Raw genomic sequence first — 26,830 nt, forward strand, 5'->3', positions numbered from 1 at the left:
AACATTTATTTCAAAACATCTCACAGCTGAAACTAAGTCGGCTTAATCATGGAAAATTAACAACAAAATAGTATTAAATTTGATAAAAGAAAAATTACTGCATTAGTAACGAAACATGGAGTTGTTGAAATATCTAGCTGAGGTCTCTGTCAAAAAGAAACTCGCCTAAGCCTTGTCCACAACGTTCGATGTTGGTTATGTAGTCGGCAATCTTCTTAATAGACTCAACCTGTTCTTTCAAGAACTGAGTTTCCAGGAAGTCGCACATCTGTGGGTCTTCATGTGTGGAAGCTAGTTTATGTAGCTGAAGTAGGGACGCATTTAGTTGTTTCTCCAGTTCTAATGTTGCAGTCATAGCATTTAAAGCAGTTCCCCAATCATCCACTTTAGTGTGCCTTATGTCTTGGAGAACTACTCGACCACCTCTCATGTTTTGGAATGCCATCAGTTTCTGGGCATGTTTATTTTCATCCTCGCTCATTTCCTTGAAGAACTTGTGAAATCCTTTTAGAGCGATATCATCACGCTCAAAATAGTAAGCCATTGAGAGGTAGAAGTAAGAAGCGTATAGCTCCATATTTATTTGTTTGTTGACTCCCTCCTCGCATTCTTCGTTATAATTATAACGGACCTGGGTTCCTTCTCCTTGAGACATCTCGGATTCGTACGTGCAGGCATGAAAACACCAAGGAAGCGAACAAGATAACCGCGTGTTCGATCAGACACTGTTGACGCGTACCAAGCCTTTAACAGTCAATATATAACAATCTATAATAAAAATAAAAATAATAATAATAATAACAATATATTTTATAAATAATTATATATTTAATATTTAAAGTTATATAATATTATTATTTAATGTTAATATTATTATCCGTTTTTATCTATTATTATCCATTATATAACATAAATAAAACTTTCAAAAGCAAAACGAAGTTACAAGGAAGAATGATCAAACAGACAATTCGTTTGATTTCTTTATCTATTATTTATTTATTACAATTCTTTATTTTTTTTAAAAAAATGGAGCTGCTCAAGCTACTTTTCAAAATCACTAACAATTAGCGTTCTGTAACGTTTTACAGTTCTGCCATCTAGCAACGAAAAAACGAAACATACTGAGTTCCTATAAAACAACTATTTTTCGAAAAGCCTTTGTAGTATCAGTATTATTATGTGAAATAAATCAAACCATTGATTTATTAAACAAAAAATGAATAAAATATGCGATCTATTAATATGCAAAAAAGAAATAAGAATCTTTCTATTAACTTTCATTAAAATAAATTATGTAAAATCTAATGTAAATATGTAAAACAAAATGATTTCAAAGTGCATACGTATGAAATTGTATGCCTTCCCTGTTAACGCTCACTTTCAGTAGCATTTCATATTAAACCAATGATATGATAATAATCCTGCAACATTAAATAAGAATTTATGGATCATCACAGAGACCACGCGTCTATGTGAAAGTCAGGGGTGCGAGTAGTGAGAGATGGGTCATTTATCAGTCTAATTGCTCTTTTCTGCATTGAGTCAAGCATTTTGAGGGAGCTTTTTGGAGCCCCACTCCACATGTGAGAGCAGTATTCGAGAGCTGGGCGGATTTGTGACTTGTATAGTGTTAACAGCTGTTTAGAGATGAAGTAGCGTCTTGAGCGAAAGAAAAAACCTAGTTTTTTAGAAGCTGAGGATGCAATGGTTGTGATGTGTTTATTCCAGGAGAGGCTTCATGTCAAGGTAATTCCGAGAAGAGAAATTTCGTCTTGTCTGTGAATTTGAATGTTATCGAAAACAATGCTGGGGGAAATGGTTCGTTTTTGTGAGAAATAAGACAGAACTGGATTTTATTAGCGTTGAAGTTGATAAGGTTGTCTGAGCCCCATCGGAGGATGGCTTGGAGGTCGGAAATAAGGGCAGTGGTGGTTGATGTTCTGTGGGTTGAAGTAAGTTGTGTAGGGTAGGGTTTGTCATATGAAAGTGGGGGAATGTAGTGTGCTGTCATCTGCAAAACTGTGTATTGGGTTAGAGGTTAACTGAAGTAGGTCATTGATATATAGAAGGAAGAGGGTCGGTGAGAGAACTGAGCTTTGAGGGACCCGGTATTAGTTGGATGGTGAGAGGATAGGGAGCCGTCTACCATCACACATAGTGTGCGTCCTGAGGCAGTCCAAATGGTGGGAGTTTGCTTAGTAAGCCTTTATGCCAGTCTCTGTCGAAAGCTTTGAAGATATCAAGTGCAACTACTTGTGATTCGCCAAATTTTTCCATAGCGCTTGTTCAGTGATGGGTGATGTATGAGAGTAGATCTCCTGTTGAATGGCTTTAGCGAAATCCGTAGGTGGTCGCTTAATAGCCGGATACCTTCAAGATAGATTAGGATTTGATATTTGGTGATTTTCTCCATTACTTTAGATAGGACTGAAGTAAGCGAGATAGAGAGTTAGTTAGAAGGCAGTGATTTTTCACCCTTTTTAGGAAAGGGTTGTTTCCAGGTTTTGGAATAGGCGAAAATAATAGGCCACTTTCCAGGTTTTGGGATATATACCAGTGGAGTAAGAGACTATGTACAGGTGATATAGGAGAGGAGTTAGTTCAGATGCACAGACCTTCAGAATAATTGGAGGAATTCCGTCTGGGCCAGGAGATTTTTTTGTGTCTAATTTAGACAGCAGGTTTGTGATGTCTTTTTGTCAAAAGGATATAGGGGGCATTGTATGTTGGGCAGTTGGAATGACTGGAGTGCATTTGCCATTGTCAGTTATGTGTGCATTGGGGGCAAAGTGTGATGCCAGGAGGTTAGCTTTTTCTATAATTGGCTTAAAGTCAATGGTCTTCAAGATGTCATTTTCCAAGAGATCAAAGAGATCTCTCATGAACAATATGACAGCATGTGGAGCCTGGGCAACTGCCCAGTGTGCTCATGTCTTAAGATGGCCCTTGTCTCACACTAGAAGAAGACGTTCAATGCCCAGATACAAACAATCAAAAACATGCATGTTCACAGAGGGATTCGAACCCGCGGATACGATAATTACTAGGCCAGTCAGACCGAACTTGTTTATTATTCCCTCCTACTTCCGCCATTATTATTATCTCAGCAGATAGAATATTCTGGTTTTAAAATCTAAGTTGACAAAGTTAAATCTCTAGGTAATCATCCTAAATGATAGTGCATGCAGTCATTTAAACTATTCTTTTCTCTTCACAACTCCAGGTTTACTGTAGCATTTAACATAATCCTTCACATGTGTTAGCTAATATTCTATCGCACAAAATTTCCTATTTCAAACAAGTTCGGTATCGTCAACAGAGACAGAGAAGAGCTTATGTAATATTAAATAACGTACCTGACAGATGAGGGTGAAACATTTTATAATGTTTCACCCTCATAATTATATAATAACTGTGAACACTTCCATTTCTTATGCCTTACTTCACAAGGTTTCAGTCGAAGTTCTGTAAATACTAGCAATGAAACAATGAAATATTGCGCTGTGATATTGTTCAACCATCAACAGTAATCCCAAAGGTGAAGTTCAATTCTGTCTGTTGATTGTTAAACTGTGTTTTTGAATCTCTTTTTGAATACTGTTGAAAAACAATGATGTTTAGGAGCAGATGCGATTGTTATTGTTATTCAACTGGCAGTTGATTTTGACAATAATATGAGGAATGTTAAAATGTTATTAGGTTTAAGAAAGTGCGTTTTTACGGTGTTCTATGATATGCGAAAAAAACATCTTCGCTGGAGTTTTGCTTCCGTTTGTCTCCCTTGTAAAAACAAGTGTAAAAATTTGTTTTTGAGTTCAATTTCCTATTCTGAAGGTGACTGTGTGTGTGTGAGATGACGCATAGTTTTTCGAAAGGAAAAAATCTCTTCCACCTCCTCTTGAGACCGAATAACTGACTTTTGGTCTTATTCTGGGTGAAATTCCATCCCGAGCGTCTCACTGATGGAACTAACCGATCTCATGTTGAGAAAAGTTTCCTCCCGCAAAAGAAGTCAACCTGCCAAGCGAACACACGGAGTTAACAGACATAATACAGTGTTATCGTAACCTTAGTTGCTCCTGATCTACTCCAAACTACCCAACCAAAATCTAAGCATTTGCAACGAAATGGCTTCGTCACTACACCAGCTTTTTGAAGGTCTTCCTTCTTATTGACAAACCTTTTGACTAATTTTCCATTTGAACTACAGCGGCCAAGTGTTGAGTTTCAAGATTGATGGGTTTTGCAACTATTTTCCACTATTTATATCAGAACGTTTTTTCAATTCAAACCTGACAGTTTTCTTTTCGTCATTCTTGTCTTCAGTTGCTGTTGCCATTCCGTTAAGATCAGAACAGACCCCCTTACTTGTGTGCATTATCCTCTAATAAATATAAGCACATAATTTAAACAATAAAAAAACAATAAAAATACTGAATTCTCTCACCATGCTAATGTGCAACAGGATTGCAACTTTTCACGAAAAGTCACGTGTAAATACTCCAAAAATTCAATGTACTTTGGCAAGAATAGAATTATATCTAGAAAGTGTATTCTAGTCATTTTACTCACATTTAACTCAAATTGTACGAAATCCGTACAAATGCTTGGACCTCATACCGATTTTTCTTCATTTGTAGTAAATCCCACTGACTAACGGAATTGTCGATGTGTCGTATGTTGTAGTGTTCCGTCTAAAATCATACTACTAGCCATTTCACAAAAGTGGGAAAAAAATTTGTCTCTCTTTATGTCTCTAAATGTGAATTAAATTACTCAAACACAGAAAACTTCATTCTGCGAATCGAACGCAGAAAGCAGAACGTTACTGGTTTGATGGGTGAAGCATATATGCTTTTCATATTCCCCTTTGTCTCAGAGGGAAGTTCTTTGTGTGGAGAGTTATTGAGCTTTAAGCTCGCCCTGGGAGGGCAGTGAGATTAGCTGTGTTCAGCTGAGCATAGAATTGACGTGGGCCTTTTGTATTTGCAGAATTCTGCTTCATTGTAATCTGAAGTTTGTCTGATCGGGGGGGGGGGGATGATTGCTTGTCTTGGCGAAGAACTTTTCTGCTAGGAAGGATGTGATGCAGGGAATGTTGACTTCTCTGTGAATCTGAGAGTTTCTCATATTCACAGAGAAGTGAATCTGAGAAGTGATCCTGAACGCCCCATGGCGTTCAGGATCATTCTAGGGCGCTGTGTATCCTCTAGAGTTTTTGAATATTTGTATGCGAGGTATTCAGTCATCACTTATGCCCAGTCATACGGTAATACGCCCAGTCATCACTTACGCATCTCCATGCAGGAGATGCGTAAGTGATGACTGGGCGTATTGCCATCTTGTATATGAGTAGTTTAGAGGATACACAGCGCCCATCATCAACATGCTGATGATGCTGCTTTATTAGCAAGATCACGCAGGCCGAAACTAGCTATCAGTAGACTTCAAAACAATATCCATATATTGGAGAAATGGCTGATGGACTGGGATCCAAGATCCAAGCTGAGATCCAAGCAAACCCACTGAAGAGTTCAGCCATACTGTTCTCTAGGAAGAATTTTCATACAAATGAAGACATACACCTGCTAGATTCCATGAGCAGATTCCATGGCAGAGCGAAGTAAAATATCTCGCTGTGATGCTTGCTTCTTCTGTTGATCATGGGGTAGAGTTGTGCGATTACTTTCGATGTCTTGGAACTCGTGTGTTTTATGTGATTGGTGAACTGAAGTTTTTTGTCAAGCATCACAGCGAGATATTTTACTTCGCTCTGCCATGGAATCTGCTCATGGAATCTAGCAGGTGTATGTCTTCATTTGTCTGAAAATTCTTCCTAGAGAACAGTATGGCTGAACTCTTCAGTGGGTTTGCTTGGATCTCAGCTTGGATCTTGGATCCCAGTCCATCAGCCATTTCTCCAATATATGGATATTGTTTTGAAGTCTACTGATAGCTAGTTTCAGCCTGCGAGATCTTGCTAATAAAGCAGCATCATCAGCATGTTGATGATGCATGCAGTGATTGTTGAATTAGGGTTTTTATGGATATCAAGCTATGTAGATAGAATATAGCAGGGGAGCCAGAAGTGGCTCCCCTGCTCCTCTTGCGTCTGTTTGAAAGAGCTTAATTTATTTAGACTTGTATGAATCTGTCTTTCAGATAAGAGTTAATTATTTTTACAAGGTTAATTGGCACATTGAATTTGATGAGTTTGTAGAGAAGACCCTAATGCCACACTTTGTCGAAAGCCTTTGCAGCATCTATAAAGACTGCAGCTGTATGGAGGTTCCAGCTGAAACCTTTTTAATGTGTTCCACCAGTCGGTGTATTTGTTGAGTAGTACTGTGATTTTTTCTGAAACCGAACTGCTCATCTGGAATAATTCTTAGCTTATCAGTTGCTGTCTGAAGTCTTGTAAGGATGAATTTTTCCGCCACCTTTCCAAGGCTGGGTAGAAGACTGATAGGTCTGTAGCTTTCGGGGAGTTGAGAGTTCTTTCCAATCTTTTTGATTTGCATGATGTCTGCCGTTTTCCAACTTATAGGAAAATGCTTGAGTCTGAGGGTGGCATTGATTATGTTGACTAGTCGGACAATGGCTCTTCTGGGGAGTAATTTGATTATTCTGTTCGAGATGCTATCTAGGTCTGGGTTCTTGTTGTTGTTCAGATGGGTTATGATGTTTATAACTTCTGCTGGAGAGGTGGGTCTGATGAGTTCTGAGTTATTCTTCTGTTGTTGTAATACCTCCTTGACTCGGCGGTGAATCTTGCAGATAAGTTGATATTCAGGTTTTTGTAAGAGGGATTACATTGAATTTCCAGGTTGTCAGCTAGAGCTTCTGCTTTTTCACTATCAGTGTGGACTACTCCCTTATTAGTCTGAATTGGAGGTATAATTTGCCTTTTGGTGCGGAGGGCTCTCAAGAATTTCCAGATGGATCTGTCCTCTCGGTTTAAGTTTGACAGCTTAGTTTCCCAATTATGGTTTCGATGTTTTGCAGAGCTTCACGAACTTGTTTGTTTAAATTATTCAGAGTTGTTTTGTCTTGAGAAGCTCTTGTATTATGGTACCTCTTTCTGGCTTTGTTTTGTAACCTGATTAAGTCCATGATTTCTTCAGGGATCTGACCGCTAGGGTGAAAGACTGGTTTTCATGACCGATGTTGTTTCTTTTTTGATTTGACTGGTTAGGTTGTTTACAGCAAGGTCTATCTCCTCTTTATTGGGAATAATAGGGATTGGGCCAATGTGCTCTGGGGGAATTCTGGAAAGCTTGTCCCAAGATATGAAAGAGTGCGGAGGAGAGAATTACTCTTGTGTACTGAGTTTAAGCAGAATTGGTTTGTGGTCGAAAGAGAGTTCGTTTAATGTTTCCAATTGATATTGGTATGGGGATGACAATGTCAAGTTCGTCTGAGCTTCCAGTCGGGCTGTGATGGGAGGGGTCTGTAGATCCTGCTATGACAATAGAATTTTGCGTTGAGTAATGGTTAAGGGTACGACCTTTGTCGTTGATTGTGGAGCTATACCAAGCTGTATGCTTGGCATTAAAGTCACCAGCCATGATGATGGAGTCTGTGGAGCCAAGAATGGGGTCCAAGTCAGCTACCAGTAATGGGATGCTGGGTGGATTGTATACAGCATAGATTTTGATACTGCCAGCATTTTTAGTATGAACTTCAACATCTGTTCTCTCTATATTCTTGGTTTGTGAATTGGTCAAGACGTTGTGGCTTAGGCAGTTTTTAATGTAAACGGCTGTCCCTCCTCGACTGCTGGTGAGTCTATCTGTCTTGTACAAAATGTAGTTCCATAATTTAGGGTTATTAGCTGGCGTGAAATGTGTTTCATTAACTAATACTATGTCAGGATTGTGTCTCTGAGTGAACTCTTGCAATTCCAGAAGTTTGTTGCTCAGTCCGTTTGCATTCCATACAGTAATCATGAGCGAGTTAGGCTGACGCTTTCTTTTATTCATTGTTGAGGGCTGTCAAAATTGAGTGGGTACCTTGTAGGAATCTTTTTGTGGAGGATGGTGAAGGATTTGTCATGCTGAATTCTTGTAGCATGGTAGCTAGTGAGGCAGTTAACACAAAAGTTAGATTAGAGCTTGTTTGTTCGTGGGACAGCCTTTGTTCGTGCTGCCCTGGCATAAGTTTTGGTCATTGCTACAGCTTGATTTCTTTCCTGAGTTATCGGACTGGAGAGTGTTTGGACCAGTGGATGACCTGCGTGGCTGCTTTGAGCATCTGGATAGGGTGTGGTAGGGACAGCTTTTGCTGACCCGCGGTTATTTGGGTGTGCAGTGCACCCCTTATGGTTGGCAGGGTGAGGTTCTCCATAGTTGGCGAATTTAGCTGGCGTGGATCTTGGCATGGTGCAAATGATAGTCTGGCTGCCCTCGCCGCCTTTAAAACACCTGAAATTGGCGTTGAAATGTTTTTGGGCATGGCCAAACCTTTGGCATGTATGGCACTGCCCAGTTGACAACTTTTTCCTTAGCGGTTCAGTGGAGATTCTGAGGCCACAGATGGTGGTCAGTTGTTATATGTTTTTCTGCATCTTGTCAATCTCTATCAGCACTAGTGGCATTTGACCGTTTATCTGACTTGAGCATCCTAGTAACGTTGACTGGGGTCAGGCCCCAACTCATAAGGTCAGCAGTGATTTCTTCAGAGGTGACACCTTCGGTTACCCTTCACAGGGTAACCGAAGGTGTCACCTCTGAAGAAAAGTGTGATAAGAAAGATTTTTGTTATCCATTAGTTTTGTCATTTGTCTGTAGTCAGTGACTGTGGCTGGTTGGATTTTTGACTCCTTCATCTTGATTTTTAGCCCAGGAATATGAGATTTGATGTTCCCTAAGGGCTAATGTAACAGTGGTCTATTTGTCCTTGTCCCTTAATATAACAGATGGAACCTTTTCGGTGTTCCTCGGGACATCTGGTGTATGTGAGTATTCATCCATTCGGTCCTTTGTAGTTCCTCGTCTTTTGTTAGAATGCTCCCCCTGTGAGTTGTTTTGGCAGGGGGATTTTGGTGACAGAGCAGTAGTGAGTTCTTCTTGTGATATCCGTCCTCCTCCTCCTCTCCATTCTGATCGTTAGTTTGAATGTACTGCTTTATAAAACCCGTCCAGTCAGATTCAACCTTGCCTATTATAAGTTTCAGTACCTCTAGAGACTTTTCCTTATTAAGTATCTCGATCTGCTCCTTGATATTTTCCATATCCGAGCAGCGATCTCCTGCGGGAGAAATTGTTTGACAGCAGTATATGTAATCCCGCAGGGCTATGGGCCTGCCAGCAAATAATCCTTTAGACCAAGGTGGTCTACTAGCAATATAAAATCCCGCAGGGCTAGGGGCCTGCCAGCAGAGAGTCATGTAGACTGAGTTGGACTACTAGCAATATTTATTCTTGCAGCGTTTACTAAATGGGGAAAGGAGTATCTCACTTGGCCACAGATTGGAAACCTACCTCCCTAAAAAACCTTAAATCCACCACTGGTCCTCATTACTGGCGGGGCCTGCCGGCAATTTGACCTCTTGCATGTTTCATGCAGAGGGGAAGACAGTAGGAATCAATCTGTGTCAGCGCAAGTGCAATGTGAGATTTCTGAGAAACCTTGTATGCAATCTAATCAGGCTCAGTCTAAAATAATGCGTCCGTTCACATCAAAAGCTACGGTCCGCCTGCGAATCGAACAACATTAACATTAACATTTCTGGCTAGATGGGTGAAGCAAATTTGCTTTTCATATTCCCCTTTGTCTTGTAATGAAAGAACTTTGAATGGAGTGTTTGTGAGCTATATGCTCACCCACTGAGAGCAGTGAAGTTAGCTGTGTTCAGCTGAACTTAAGATAGGCTTTGGTCTTTTATATTTGTAACTTTCTGCTTCATTATATTCCGAGGCTTCCTTGATTAACGGGTTAGGATGAATGCTTTTCTTGGTAAAGAACTTCTCAGCTAGATTTAGGAGAAGGGAAGAGATGTAAGGGACATTAACTTCTCTATGGATCTGGGTGTTTCTTATAAACCTAGGGGCATCCAGAATCATCCTCAGGCACTTATTCTGTAATCTGGGAAGTTTTAGAATGTTTTAATTCGCGGTGTGGTTTCACACTGGGGATGCGTAAGTAATGACGGGTCGAATTACCATCTTGTAAATTGTTCATTTTGTTTGCGTGTCCAGTTTACTTTGTCTGTTGATCATAGGGTAGAGCTGTGTTAAGACTTTGAATGTCTTTGAGGTAATGTAACTTATATGTTTGCTGAATAGGAGTTTACTATCAAGATTCACTCCAATTTAATTTCAGTCTGCTATGGAATCTTTACTCCCAATAAATAAATGTCCTCCATGGTATGGATTTTCTTTCTAGTAAACAAAATAGCAGAGCTTTTCTAAAATGTGTATGCTGGTTTGGAGTCTTTTAGTTGTACGTTTTGGGCTCAGTGATCTTTCCATCAGCGCAGTATCATCAGCATATAATGCAGTGAATGTTGTTCTTGGGTTCAGAGGGATGTCCGCTACATAGATTGAGAACAGGAGAGGTGCCAGAAGAGATCCTGGAGGTACGCCTGCCGAGATCCTGCTTCTGGTCGAAACCATTTCGCCAACCCTGACCTGCATATATCTGTCTTTGAGATAAGAATGTATTATTTTTATTAACTTGATTGGCAAGTTAAATTTTATCAGTTTGTAGAGAAGGCCTTGATGCCATACATTGTAAAATGCCTTCTCTGCATCAACGAAGATGGCAGCTGTATTGAGTTTCCAGTTATAACCTTTAGTAATGATTTATACCAGCCGTTGCAGTTGTTGAGCTGTACTATGGGCCTTACGGAAGCCGAACTCTTCATTAGGCAAAATTCTTAACTTATCTGTTTCTGCTCGGAATCTTCAGAGGATCACTTTCTCTGTCACCTTTCAGAGGCTGGACAATAGGCTTATGGGTCTGTAGCTTTCGGAAAGGTGAGGAGTTTTTCCTGGCTTCTTCAATGGCATGATGGTGGCTGTTTTCCATGTAGTAGGGAAATGCTGGAATCTAAAGATGGCATTTGTAATGTTGACGAGATGGAGGATGGCCTTTCTTGGAAGGGTTTTACTATTCTGTTAGTTATGCCATCCGATCCTGGAGCTTTTTTACTGTTTAGATGGGAGATGATATTTATCATTTCTGCTGGATTTATAGGAGTGATATATTCTGAGCTGACAATGTTCTGTCTTAAGGTTGACCTAACATGACGATGAATCTTGTCCATAAGGTTGATATTTAAATTAGTATACGATGGGTTGCACTGAGATTCTAGGTTATCTACTAGTGCTTCGGCTTTCTCTTCATCTTTGTGAACTGTCCCTTTCTTGGTTTGTGTAGAGAGGTATGAGTTGCTTTTTGGTGCGGACTGCTCTTAAGAATTTCCATACAGAATGATCTTCAGTATTGATGTTAGCCAATTTGGTTTCCCATTGATGGTTTCTGTGTTTTTGAAGAGCTTCTCGGACCTGCCTGTTTAGATTGTTCAATAATGTTTTGCCTTGTGGGGCTCTGGTATTGTGGTATCTCTTTCTGGCTCTATTTTTTTGGTCTGATTAGCTTCATGATTTCTTCAGGGATATGGTTGGTTGGGTGGAAGAGGAAGACAGTGGATTGTCTGACTGATTCTATTGCTTTCTGAATTTGTATGGTTAAGTTATTTACTGCTGTGTCATTCTCTTCCTTTTTACTGATATTGGGCACCGGACCAATAAGGTCGGGAAGAACCTTGGCTAACTTGTCCCATGGTATGAATGTGTGCAGAGGAGAAAATTGATCTGATGAACCTAGATTAAGCACTATGGGACTGTGGTCAGAAGATAATTCGTTACTGATTCCAATTTGAATTGTATCTTATCTTTTTAAAGATGACAATGTCTAGTACATCCGAGCTACCTGAAGGGCTGGGCTTGGAAGGGCCGGCCACAACAACAGAGTTGAGCATTGCACAGTTGAAACATGTGTGGCTTTTGATGTTAGTTGATGAGCTGTACCAAGATGTGTGTTTTGAGTTGAGACCTCCTGCTATTATTATGGAGTCATTTGGACCAAGTATGGAGTCCAGATCTGTTGTCAGCAAAGGAATCCTCGGAGGATTATAAGCAGCATAGATGAGATTGAGACTCCCAGCATTGCAGGTATGTACCTACACACCGATCACCTCCAAGTTTACTGTTTGGGGCTTGTCCATTGTATTATGATTCAAATAACTCTTAATATATATGGCTGTGCCTCCACCTTTTGTGCCAATTCTGTCATTTCTGTACAGAGTGTATCCACGAATTTTGGGGTTATTAGCTGGTCTTAGGTGTGTTTCACCAATCAATATGATATCAACACTAAGACGAGTTGCAAATTATTGAAGTTTCAAAACCTTGGTCATCAGTCCATTTGTATTCCATGCCATTATCTTAAGAGCTTTTGGTTTGAATTTATTACTCATGACAGGTAGCTGTTATAATGTTTTGAGTGCCTTGCAGGAATCTCTTTCTGGAAGATGGTGAGGGGCATGTCTTGCTGAAATCCTGCAGCATGGTGGCAAGTTAGGCTGTTTAAGCTGATATTATGTTGGAGCTTTCTAGCTCGAGAGATGTAGGAGACTTAGTTCTTGCAGCCTCAGCATATGCTTTGGTCAAGGTTGTTCCTTCCAGTGAGGTTGAAGACGAGGTGCTTCGGACTGGGGGACGATCTGTTTGGTTGCTTAAAACGTTGTTATGTGGAGGAGCAAGATTGACTTTTGTTGATCCTTGATTTTTTGGATTGGAAAGGCATCCCTTGTAGTTGGTGGGGTGAAGTCCTCTGCAGTTTGCACAGCAGGCTGGAGTTGTGCGTGGTTTGGTGCATGTGATGGTCTGGTGTCCCTCGCCGCAGTTCAAGCACCTGAAGGCTGCCTTACATACTTTTTGGGCATGTACAAACCGTTGGCATCTATGACACTGACCTGCAGATGCTCTTTTCCTAAGAGGCTCAGTTGAAATCTTGAGTCTGCATACTACTGTTGGTTCATAGATCTGCTTTTGTGTGTTGCTTATTTCAACCAGACCAATGGCATTGGTCTTTTATCAGATCTGAGCATCCTGCTCACTTTTACTGGGGACAGGCCCTGTCTGGAGAGATCAGTGCTCACATCTTCAGGAGTGATATCTTCGGCAATCCCACGTAGAACTACCTTCAGGTTCTTTTCGCTGGGTAAAGTGAAGGTGTGATATGGGACATTAACATTTTCCATAAATCTGGTCATCTGTCTGTAATCCATGAGAGTAGTGGGTTGTATTTTAACTCCCTCATCTGAGTTTTTGGCCCATGAGAATTAGACGTTTTGTTCTCTGAGGGCAGACGAGACAGGGATTCCATTTTTCCTTATCCCGTAATATGACTGGTGGTATCTTTTCTTTAGGACCATTGAGTATTTATATTCCTGTTGTTTTGGGTTCTTCCACATTGGTGTAGATTTTCTTCTTCTTTTTGACCATTTGGAATTCTGTATCTGTTTCCAAGGTCTGATAACTGCTGTCTTGGGATGTAGCATCTTCCATACTTGTGGAGTGTGCAAAATCTGATTGCGTCAGAGTTATGGGCTCTTCACTTATGTCATCCATAGTGTCCTCTGTGGGGGGGAATGTGTCAAAGAGTTTGACTTTTCCTGGCCAATTATCACTCAGCAGCTTTCCTAGTCTGTGGAATTCCTTGTATACTTCATCGAATTTGGCCTCATTCAAAAGTTTTGCCATGACAATAATTTAGAAATGTTAAGACACAGATGGAGAAAGGGTAGAGATTGCTCAGGAGTCCTGAGCAGGTTACAGATAATCCTGTGGACTTTTGAGGATCACTAACAAATCCCGTAGCCACTCTTAGGTGTCTACCAGCAATAAAATACAACTAGCTGTCCTATGATAGGGAAAAGGAGTGTCACGAAATCACTTGACCACAGATTGAAATCCTACCTCCCTAAAGAAAACCATAAATGCACCACTGGTCCTCATTGCGAGTGGGGCCTGCTGGCCATTAGACCACTTGCATGTTTCATGCTATAAACATTATAAACATACTATTTTATAAAGAATAACTAATTAGAAAATAATTAGGTGTTTAAAGAAATATTTCAATTATATCATGTTTGGATTTTATTTTCTTCTAATAGCAATGAAACAGTATTTCTATTAATATAAGCAGAAATTTTTAATAAGGATTTCAATTTATACTCTTGACTTAACCATGCTTTGTTTAAGTCAAGAATCAAGCAGTATAAGGACGGCGTACTTGTTTTTGTTGAGAGCTTTGTTTATTGTGTCGGCGATGTCTTCTAATAAAGTAATGGTGCTTTTTGTTTTCTGAAAGCCGTATTGGTTTTGTGAGATGATGTTGTACTTCTGTAAATAGTTCTGTAGTCTGGTGTCCGTTATTTTTTCTAGAATTTTTGAGATGACTGGTAGGATAGCTATTGGTCTGTAGTTCTGAATATCGTTTCTTTTGCCTTGTTTGTATATTGGCGTAATTACTGCAGTTTTTAGTTTTTGTGGAATAATGCCTGTGTCGAATATTATGTTCACGAGTTTCAAAAGTATTGGATTTATTTGTTCAAAGTGTGTTATAAGGTCTGTGAGTCTTATTTTGTCTATTCCTGAAGTGGTCTTTGGTTTTAGTTTTAGGAGTGCTTCTTTCAGTTCCTGTTTTGTTATGGGTGGAAAATACATCGTTTGTTGCTGACTTTGTGTTGGTAGTTTTTTGTTGATCGTTGGTAGGTTGTCTTTTTTGAGTTGTGTGATGTTGTTTGTGAAAGCATGGTTGAATGAGTCTGCTAGTTCCTCTTAGTTTGTGTCCTGATCGGAACTCTTTGCAATAAAATCTTGTGCTGATGTTTTCTTTTTTGAGTTACTAATTCGTTGAGTGTAGCCCATGTTTGCTTAATGTTGTCGTTATATTCCATGAATTTTTGGAAGTAGTAACGTCATTTTCCCTACGAATTTTTGTTGTTAGTTTATTTCTTGTGTTTTTGTATAAGGTTTGTAAATGTGTGCTACTGGGTGACTTTTTAAGTTTTTTCCATAGATTTTCTTTTACAGTAATAATATTTAGTATGTCGTCATTTATCCATGGATTGTTGTCTTTTTGTCGCCTCGTTTGTGTAGGTTTTGTTGCTTTTTTTTTATATTTCTGTGAAGTTTAGTTGAAAATTCTCGTATAATGTTATAGGATCGTTTATTTTAAGTAGGCAATTCCAGTCTGTATTTTTTACTTGGTTATCGACAATGCTCTTTAGTATGATCGAGTTTTGTCGACTTTTGTGGTGGTGGGAGGGGGGGGGGGATTGTTAACATAATAAAACGAAGTTGAGACAAAGTAGTGATCGGCAATTTTTACGTTAATTACTGATGATATGTATGCATGGATGGGTATGTATGTATGGATGGATGGGAGCCCGTATGTTGATATGATCAATGCATGATTGTGTTAGTGAGTTAATGAGTATTTCTTCTCTTGTTGGAGAGTTAATGGTAGGGTTTATGTTGTACTGACTTAGTATATCAAGATATGTGTTAGTGGTTGAAGAAGCGTGGTCAAGAGTATTTATGTTAATGTCTCCTATTAGGAGGAGCCTGTGTGTTGTGTGCGATTCGATGCCGCTTAGCCATGTTTCTAACTCGTGAAGAAAACTGAGTGGATTATTATCTGGGGGTCTGTATATCGTGTTTATTGTGTATCTGATACTATTGTGGCTATTTGTGAGTTCTAAAATTAGTGTTTCCGCATGTTCGAAGTGAGTTTGTTTTTCTGTCACATTGCATTTTTCTTTGATAGATGCCACAGTGCCACCTCCTCTTTTGTTTGGTCTACATAAGTTGTAGGTTTGATAATTATTTAAGTTATATGCATAAATTTGTGTGTCTTTTATTGCAACTTTTATTGCAATAATAATAATAATAATACTAATAGTAATAAATTTTTAATTTGGGAAACATTTATTTCAACATATATTACACAGCTGAAACTAAATAGGCTCAATCATGGAAAATTAACTATAAAATATTATTAAATTCGATAAAAGGAAAATTTCTGCATTAGTAACGAAACATGGAGTTGTTGAAATATCTAGCTGAGTTCTCTGTCAAAAAGAAACTCGCCTACCTATGCCTTGTCCACAACGTTTGATGTTGGTTATGTAGTCGGCAATATTCTTAATGGACTCAACCTGTTTTTTCAAGTAGTGAACTTCCAGGAAATCGCACATTTGTGCGTCTTCATGTTTGGAAGCTAGCTTATGTAGTTGACGCAGGGACTTATTTACTTGCGTCTCCATTTCTAATGTTGCACTCATAGCATCTAAAGCAGTATTCCAATCACTCACTTGAGGGCGCTTTATGTCTTGGAGAACTACTCGACCACCTCTCATGTTTTGGAATATCATCAGTTTCTGGGCATGTTTATTTTCAACCTCGCTCATTTCCTTGAAGAACTTGTGAAATCCTTTTAGAGCGATATCATCACGCTCAAAATGGTAAGCCATTGAGAGGTAGACGTAAGAAGCGTATAGCTCCATATTTATTTGTTTGTTGACTGCCGCCTGACATTGTTCGTTATAATTATAACGGAATAGGATTCTTATTACTTGACCCATCTCGGATTCGTAAGTGCTGATATAAAAATACTAAGAAAGCGAACAATTTGATGGATGCTCGATCAACTTGACTGTTCACGCGTAGCAATCCTTTAACAGTCTATATAATAATAATAATAATGATAATAATAAATAATAATAATAATATATTTTATATATAATTATTTAATTATTGTTTAATGTTGATATTATTACCATCCATTTTTTTATCTATTATTCATAAATTATTATTCATTTTATAACATAAATAAAATGTTCAAAATCAAAAGGAAGTTACAAGGAAGAATGGTCAAACAGACAAGGAGTTTGATTAATGATATTATAATAATATTGCATCTCTTATTTATTTAATACAATTTATAATTTTTAATTCTTTATTTTGTTTAAAAAAAGGGAGTCAAGTAACTTTTGAGAATCACTGAGAACTAACGTTCTGTAACGTTTTACAGTTTCTCCATCTACCGACGAGAAAACGAAATAAACCAAGTTCCTGTAAAACTACTATTTTTCGAAAATCTTTGTTGTATCAGTAGACCTGTATTATTATGTGAATTAATCAATCTACTGACTTATGAAATAAAAAATAAATAAAATATGGCGATCAATTAATATATAAAAAGAGATAAGAATCTTTATATTAACTTTCACTGAAGTATAATGTGTAAAATCTATTATTTTTATTATTTAAAAATAAAATAACATTCCTTTCTATGTGCGTTTTATAATTGTTCGTATGCAACTTCATTCATGTACACGCAAATAAAAGGGGGCTAATTTGGCGATATTTTTGGATTATCGATTAGTTTATAAGTCGTTAGACAAAATTGATTTCAAAGTGTATACGTATGAAAGTGTATGCCTTCCCTGTTAACGCTCATTTTCAGTAGCAATTCATATTAAGCCAACGTTATAATAATCCTGCAACATTAAATCAGAATTTATGAACCATTGAACGTGGTCTCACACAGTACCGTCTTAAGAGTATTGTAAGCTCCTGAGCAAAGCAATGCATTGGGGCCCCAACCCACCCACGTACGGGAATAAAAATGGGTCCATAAAATTAAGCCTATAGATTTATTGGTACTTTTAACAAAATTAATGTTTAAACATTAAAAAAAAAGATAAAAACAATCACAAATATGCATATCCATAGAGGGATTTGAACCCGCGCCATGATAATTACTAGGCCAGTCAGGTTGAACTTAGTTCTTTATTCCTTCTATTTCCATCATTATTATGTCTTAGCAGATAGAATATTCTGTTTGTAAAATCTAAATCAACAAATTTCTATCTGTAGGTAATCATCCTAAATGATACTGCATGCAATCATTTAAATTTTTCTTTTCTCTTCACAACTCCAGGTTTACTGTAACATTTAACATAATCCTTCACATGTGCTAGCTAATATTCTATCGCACAAAATTTCCTATTTCAAACAAGTTCGGCATCGTCAACAGAGACAAAGAAGAGCTTATGTAATATTAAATAACGTACCTGACAGATGAGGGTGAAACATTTTATACTGTGAACACTTCCATTTCTTATGCCTTACTTCACAAGGTTTCAGTCGAAGTTCTGTAAATACTAGCAATGAAACAATGAAATATCGAGCGGTGATATTGTTCAACCATCAACAATAATCCCAAAGGTGAAGTTCACTTCTGTCCGTTGATTGTTAAACTGTGTTTCTGAATCTGTTTGGAATACTGTTGAAAAACAATGATATTTAGGAGCAGATGCGATTGTTATTCAACTGTAGTTGATTTTAACAATAATTTGAAGAATGTTAAAATGTTATTAAAAAAAAAAAAAAAAATCTTCGCTGGAGTTTTGCTTCCGTTTGTCTTAATTGGAAAAATAAGTGTAAAAACTTGTGTTTTTGTGTTAAATTTCCTATTTCAAGGTATGTGTGGGGGGAGGGGGGTGCAGCGTAGTTTTTCTAAAGGAAAACAATCTCTTTCACCTCCTCTTGAGACCGAATAACTGACTTTTGGTCTTATTCTGGGTGAAATTCCATCCCGAGTGTCTCACTGATGGAATTAACCCATCTCATGTTGAAAAAAGTTTCCTCCCGTAAAAGAAGTAAACCGGCCAGCGAACACACGGAGTTAACAGACATAATACAGTGTTATTGTAACCTTAGTTGCTCCTGACCTACTCCAAACTACCCAACCAAAATCTAAACATTTTCAACGAAATGGCTTCGTCACTACACCAGCTTTTTGCAGGTCTTCCTTCTTACTAACAAACCTTTTGACTAATTTTCCACCTGAACTACAGCGGCCAAGTGCTGAGTTTCAAGATTGATGGGTTTTGCAACTATTTTCCACTATTTATAATTTATATCAGAACGTTTTTTCAATTCACACTGAACAGTTTTCTTTTCGTCATTCTTCAGTTGCTGTTGCCATTCCGTTAAGATCAGACCAGACCTCCTTACTTGTATGCATTATCCTCTAATAAATATAAACACATAATTTAAACAATAAAAAACAATAAAAATACTGAATTCACTCACCATGCTAATGTGCAACAGGATTGCAACTTTTCACGAGTGCAAGTCACGTGTAAATACTCCAAAAATTCAATGTACTTTGGCAAAAATGGAAGTATACCTCGAAAATGTATTCTAATAATTTTACTCACGTTTAACGTTTAAGAAATCCGTCCAAATGCTTGGAGCGCATGCTAATTTTTCTTCATTTGTAGCAAATCCCACTCAGTAACGGAAGTGTCGATGTGTCGTATGTTGTAGTGTTCCGTCAAAAATCATACTATTGGCCATTTCACAAAAGTGGAGAAACAATACGTCTCTCTTTATGACTCTAAATGTAAATGAAATTATTCAGACAAAGAAAACTTCATTCTGCGAGTCGAAGTCCTTATCTTTATAAGGACTGGCTTAAAAGGGCGAAGCCAGAATGCTTTTCATCTTCCCCGTTATCTGTAGAGGACTGTGTAAGGATAAGGTGTTATTCAGCTATGTAAATAATAAATAAAGCTCTGATCGTGGCAGGAGGGTAACACCAACAGCCGAGCCTCAGTTAGAACTTCATTGGCTACAGCACTGCTATCCATTACCCTCCCAGGATACCTTTTTTTAGTCGCCTCGTACGGCACGCATGAGCTACATTGGGGATATTCTTATCCAGGCTACCACACGGGAGTGCGAATCGAAGATAAACATAAAAAATAAAATAAATCAGCTAACGCCTTTTTGTTCGCGTATAGAGAGTAGGCGAGGCCTTTTTTTTTTTTTTAACCTTATCTAACTTTTGGAGACTGGGCAGTTCAATCTCCACTGGTAGCCAATTAGAGATAGATGGCCCAAAGCTATCACTAATTAATCGGCACACAGCGAAGAAGGCAGCTAGTAAGTGCCGCCATCTGGTGGTCCCTAACTCTAACACAATATTTTAATCTCTGAAAATGAAAATAGTGTGTGTTCGACGGCCAATTTCCTTTAGTTTACGGGACGAAAAACCCGAGTTTCCGGGAGGAATAACCCTCTAGCTCGTGCGAGAGATCGACTAACTCTGGAACGGGTCGAGAAAAGGCTTAGAAAAAGTTCCTCTAGTCGGCGACTAGATTCGAACTCCTTTCGTCGTGCGGTCAAGTGCTGTAGAGTGCAAACGTCACTTCTACTAAGCTACACAGGCTCTCGAAGATAAACATACTTCTTTATAAAAAATAGCTAATTAGAAAATAATTAGGTGTTTAAAGAAATATTTCAATTATGTCATGTTTGGATTTTATTTTCTCCTAATAGCAAGGAAAAGGTATGCTTATTAACATATGCAGAAATTTTTAATAAAGATTTCAATTTATAGAATTATAAAGATTAACCTTAATAATTAATATAAATATTTTATATGTGGGTGCAGAGAGCATTATTATTATTATTATTATTATTATTATTATTATTATTATTATTATTATTATTCGTGACACCTCCAAGGAGTTCGAAGACCCATCGCTGGAGGACATCTACTATACAACTGTCTCCATCACTACACCGAACCTCTACTACCAATTATCTCCATCAACGCCATCTACCCATCACCACCACCACCACCACAACTAGTATTTTTTGTCTGTATGCGTGATGAAACACCCTAGTTTCTGGAAGAAAAAACCCTGCTACCTCCGTATGAGATCGGCTAACTCACCATCGATTGAAAAAGTGCATATAAAATAAAGATTCCTCCCGTCACGATGAGAACCAAACTTAGGCCTATTTTCTTTAATCGCTGAGGACAAGAACAATATTCTACAGTTGGCAGGATTTATGATTTATGTAATGAGCAGGAGAGAAGCAGTGTTTTGAATGAAACCAAAAACATGCATAGTTCAGGAAGAAAAGCGGGGTTAAGAGATTAGAGCCCTACAATACCCCATCATTGATAAGCAACGAGTCAACCATGATACTAAATGAATAACCCAAAAGAAAACCAGCAATCCCGTTGTAGGATATTATTATTATTATTATTACTAATTATATGAAGAGCAAAAGGCTTCAATTCGGCGACATGAACTTATTTAAGTTAAGGGATATTACATCCCATATTGTTTCTTAGCCGAATAAGAAACTCAAAGAGTTTCATGCTGAATATAGAAACTATATAAAGTTCGGCGATTCCAACTACTCACGGCAATTCCAATTACCAACCTACTCACTGATGAGACCTCAGTAAAGGTTGAAACCGGTCTGGGTAGTGACCTTCTCTCATAATGTAGAACAGTATTACAGCTCCTAGGAGCTAAGTTCACATTATGGGTAAATACCAAGAATGGTGATCGGAGCTTGCTCCACCCTTACTATGAGTTGCCTCAGTTTGCACTACCAAATGGGTCAGGGGTTGCATTATCCAGGTATTTGCTTACGCTTGGAATCGCCGAACTTTATATAATTTCTATATTTGTCATGAAACTCTTAGTTTCTTATTTGGCTAAGAAACAATAGGAGATGTAATGTCCCTTAACCTAAATAAGTTCATGTCGCCGAATTGAAGCCTTTGGCTCTTCATATAATTCGTTATTTATTACTACACCTTCTTGGCAATTCTGATAGAAGGGGTGTAAGTTCTGTTCGCTACAAACTTAGTATTAACTAGGTCTACCTACTCACTGATGAGACCCCAATGAGGGTGGAAACTGGTGCGGGGTGGATCTGGCTTTGAGAGGCTCCGCTTAGAGGTAGGTTTTTGCCTGTCTCTGAGTGGGACCACCGCTGAGATTTGTGCTCTGCTTGGAGGGTGGGGTGAGCCTGCCACTGGGTAGAGCCAATGCTGAGAAGTTCTTCTCGGTGACGGGGTAAGCCTGTCATTGAGTGGAACAACGCTGAGTTGGGCGATCTTTCGGGATCGTCTTATTTTTAGAGCCCGCTTCACCTATACATAAGGTTGAAACCGGTCTGGGTAGCGACCTTCTCTCATAATGTAGAACAGTATTACATGTATTACATGTAATACTTACCTACATTATGAGAGAAGGTCGTATTACATGTGAACTTACCTAGGAGGTAAGTTCACATTATGGGTAAACACCAAGAATAGTGATCGGAGCTTGCTCCACCCTTACTATGAGTTGCCTCAGTTTGCACTACCAAATGGGTCAGGTGTTGGACTATGCAGGTATTTGCTTAAGCTTGGAATCGCCGAACTTTATATAGTTTCTATATTCGGCATGAAACTCTTTGAGTTTCTTATTCGGCAAAGAAACAATATGGGATGTAATATCCCTTAACTTAAATTATTATTATTATTATTATTATTATTATTATTATTATTATTATTATTATTATTATTATTATTATTATTACTGGGACATACAAGGAATCAAGGATTCGTCGAGAGTGGCTATGAATCATCTAAACCAGCTCTCATACCCCCCTTAAATTTACTGCTCTCTGGGAGAAAAACCTTTATCCCTTTCTTGACTGTGAACAAACTTGACTTCCATGGATGTCCCCGTGTTCTCTTCCCACCTTCCATATAACGAAAAATTTCATCAGACGATAACCTATAACACCCATTCAGAATTTTCTAGACCTCTATCATATCACCCCTCTTTCTTATGTTACTCAGAATCTGTATTACACCTGCTCGCAATCTCTTCTCATAATCTGAATTCTATAATCCCGATATAATATTTGTAACATGTTTTTGTATCTTATTTACAACTCCTTTATCTCATTGAAACAAAGAAGACAAAATCTGTGCGCATGTGCAGTCTATCAAGGCCACGCGAAGAGGCAAAATGACTCCCTTATCCTCAGATATCAAAGTTCCTTCAACATGGCTATTTATCCTCTGATCTGCATTTGCAACTTTTGCTATGTGACTTTTGAACTTCCAATTTCTATCCACCAGTACGCCAAGATCCCTTGCCTCTTCAGTTTCTTGTATCATAACCCCTCTGATATAATATGGAAATCTAATCACACCAAAGTGCGCAACTTTACACTTAATAATATTAAGCTGAAAGCCATTTTCATTCAATCAAATTTCCAGCCTATTAAAATCATTTTTTAAGTGCCGGATATCTGTAGCATCCCTGATTGCCCTGCCTATCTTCGCGTCATCGGAAAACAGTTGCACATCCGATGTTAGACCCTGCCTGATGTCATCAATGCATAGATTGATTAATAATGGCCCAAGAACTGATTCCTGCGGTACACCACTGATCATCTTAAATTCCGCAGATTCGCACCCACTGTAACCAGTTTTTGATATCTGCCTTCAACGATCCTCTGATCCAAGTCAAGAGATTATATTCCAATCCCATATTCTTCAGTTTATGCAACAGCTTTTCGTGTGGTATTTTATTAAATGACTGAGAAAAATCCAACATTATCATAGGGTATCCTTTCCTTTTATCCAACTCGACCGTAACATTGTTATAAAATATGAGCAAATTGCTAAAACATAACCTTCCTTTAGTAAACCCATGCTGTTCCTTGCAGAGTATAGAATGCTTGTCTACCTTCTGTATGCGAGCTCTTACCAATTTCTCTAAAATCTTCACTACCACAACAGAGTTACTGATAGGTCGGTAGTTAGAGGCATAACATTTTGCACCACTCTCGTACAAAGAAACTATATTACATTCCTTCCGTTCCTGTGGTATCCTTCCTGAGCTGATATATCGTAGCAGCTCGTTGACATATCTTAGCAAAGTGAGCACTCATTCATTGAACAATCTCATTAGCTAACGACACTCGAGTAACATCTGCATTCAATAAAGTTATTCTTTCGCATTAATGTTTTCTTTTGCTTGCGGCATAACGATAAAATTCTTTTAGATTGCCTCGCCATCCGATTTAGCTTTCCTCCCAATACTCGTTACTTTTCGGGCTTGAGCTTTATATATTCATAATTCCTCTCACTCTTATTCTCACGATATTCTTTCCACATCACCTTCTTCTCGTTGATCAACTGCTTAATATGACTGCACATCCATTTCACTCACAATCTATTTATTCTTCGAACACTACTGATACATTGAGATACCGCCTCATTTAAGCACTTTTTCAAAGATTATCCAATTACAAAGGGTAAAGGGAGAGCATAGGATATCGTGGTAGATTAGTAATAAGATCTCAATGCTCATATGATCGAATATTTTGGAAATAATAAACAGCAACTAGAGGACTTTCTCCAGATTCTTTGATGTCCTACGTGCAGATATATGTAAGCTTCTAAATGTGGTTAAGTACTAAAATACAACAATCCCTGAAATAATGCACCCCCGATTAGGGCGTCATTTGTTTTCTATACCCAAATTCGATTAGTGCGCCTATATACACTTAAAAATAAATGTTACAGGTTTAAAAAAATTTTCTCTCTGTACATTTTTATGCTAACTATTTTAAAAACCACTCACCTGGATGAAATAATTTAGTTACCAATTTAAAACATTTTACAAAGTTATTTTTAATGGCATACAATACTGCCTATTTCCATGTACACTGTGTTCCAAATTTACTGCCAAAATGTACTTCATCTAGTAATTACAGAGCCTTTTGATGATCATATCTCGTCCCTCCTTTGCAACTGTTTTTCTTACTTTTTTAATTTAAAGTATTTTCCCAGCCTTTCATCATCAATAAAAGAATTAGTGAGCAAAAAAGTGGAACTTGGAATAATAAAGAAAAATGAACAAGGTGAGTCCAGAGCAAAGATAGGAAAAGAACACAAAAATGGGTGAATCAACTATAAGAGCCATTTTATTCAAAGTTGCTGAATACAAAGAGAAAGGTAAGACTGCTTCAAGTTGCATGCAGACCACTCGAAATCAATGTATTATAATGATTGAATTAGAGAAACTTCTTTCTAGGAGGATCTAAGATTGTAACCAAAAACGGATCCCGCTAAACACTGACTTTACAAAATCAAAAGCATTAAGTCTTTTTGCAACCTTGAAAGAAAGAGCTATCAATAATGGAAAAGAAGTAGAAGAATTCCATACTACTGCTAGGTGGTTTGAGAGTTTCAAAAAGAGAAATAGCCTACATAATGTTTGAATTACAGGCAAAGCTTCAAGCGCAGATAAGGAGGTGGCCACAAATTATCCAGAGATTTGGAAGAAAATTGTGGCAGAAGGGGGGGGGGAACTATTGTGACTAACAAACATTTAATGTCAATGAAACCAGCCTTTTTTGGAAGCGAATGCCTTCCAAGATTTTTCTGGTCAAATCAGAGAAATCTCAGCCTGGTTATAAGGTCTCAAAGTCGAATGACATTTCTGCTGGCAATATACGAGCCGTTTGGAATCACATTCTTCCACATTTTTCAAAATGATTTTAGAGGCTTTTCAAATGAATGTAAGTTAATTAAATCTCATTCTGAGAAATTAGGTGATTCCGCTCTGTAAAATTTAGATGCACAGTGGGAAGATCCTGAAGAATGTGAAGAAAATTTAATCGCTGACAAGCTCAAAGAGATTTCAAGGAAACAATTTGAAAATGTTCGTACAATCGAAGTTTTTAAGCAACAATGCTTAGAAGCTGGCCCTGATGAAGAGAGAAGCAGTAAAATTTGCAGAAGAGTAGAAGACCCAATAGGGCCATATGGTCAGTTGTATGCAAAAAACAGAATGCCCGACAAACTACGTTAGTTCAATTCTTTGTTAAGAAGTAGAATAATAAATTGTTATTCTGAACATGTTTTATTGTCTATCAGCCTCATTCCTTTAATTTAGTCCTGATTTTGTTATTAAAAAAGTAAGGTTTAAAAAATAAATTTGAAGAACGAATTATACTTTTTCCCATAGGTTATTATATTAGATTAATGCGCCTGTTTAACAGAACGCATTAGCCACATTAATCGAGGGATTAATGTACTACTACTGAAGTTTGTGTAGAACAGTAATCAATAATGGTAAAATCCACTAGGATATTAGTAAATTATTTCTCAATCTGTACCTTCAGGCACCGATGGATCTGGTTATTGATAATGTCTCCATCACTTCTGAGAGGATTGAAATGAAGACAAAGGAATAATAGTTTCATTGATGTATTTTAGTATCCTTTTAGAGGTATGATGGAAATTAGCTTGCTTCCATGCTGACGGGAAGAAGAATTCGGAGAATAATACAAACTCAGGGGAAAAAAATAGCTAGGTGATATATACCAAAGTTAACAAATATTGGATTGGTTAAATGGAAAAACTATATTCAAAATCTATACACAGAAACAATAAAAAGTATATAATCAAATATGCTATGTTTATTGAAGTTACTGTTTGAAATAATACAAAAAATCATAAAAACAAAAACTCTTATAGAAATAATTAGAAAATTAACTGGAGTAGAAAGATACAGAATACATATCAAATAAGGGAGGGGGGGGTCATATCATATTCCTGCAGCATTCACACAAAAGAATTAAGCGATGCTCCAAATATAGTACCTATAAAAAGATAAATACTAAATGGCTAACGAATGAGCCATTTAAACGCTATACGATGGTTGGAAACGGCTATTACAAAAATAGCCGTTTCCAACCATCTAACTAGAGTTAATCTAACTAGAGTAATTATTTGGACAATAGATATCAAGTGTTAACTAAAAAATATTTATTAAACCTACTAGTTTCACCAAACTTTAGCTGTTAGCATTTTCAGGGTACAAGCACTTAAAAAACATTACACAAATATGAATAACTGTAAA

The 26,830-nt window shown here is 37.8% G+C and overlaps 2 pseudogenes across 1 annotated transcript; both read right to left on the minus strand.

Annotated features, from left to right (window-relative positions):
• On the minus strand, positions 1 to 26,830 carry LOC150105984 (soma ferritin pseudogene; annotated as a pseudogene). The gene is made up of 2 exons (XR_016548415.1): positions 26,750 to 26,830; positions 1 to 768 (listed from the first exon to the last, which is right to left on the minus strand). The product of XR_016548415.1 is annotated as a soma ferritin pseudogene (transcript).
• LOC150105985 (soma ferritin pseudogene) lies at positions 16,135 to 16,660 on the minus strand (annotated as a pseudogene).

The sequence above is a fragment of the Typopeltis vanoorti genome, chromosome 6 (assembly GCF_054136105.1).
Source record: "Typopeltis vanoorti isolate ZY-2024b chromosome 6, IOZ_Tvanoo_1.0, whole genome shotgun sequence".
Lineage (NCBI taxonomy): Eukaryota > Metazoa > Arthropoda > Arachnida > Uropygi > Thelyphonidae > Typopeltis > Typopeltis vanoorti.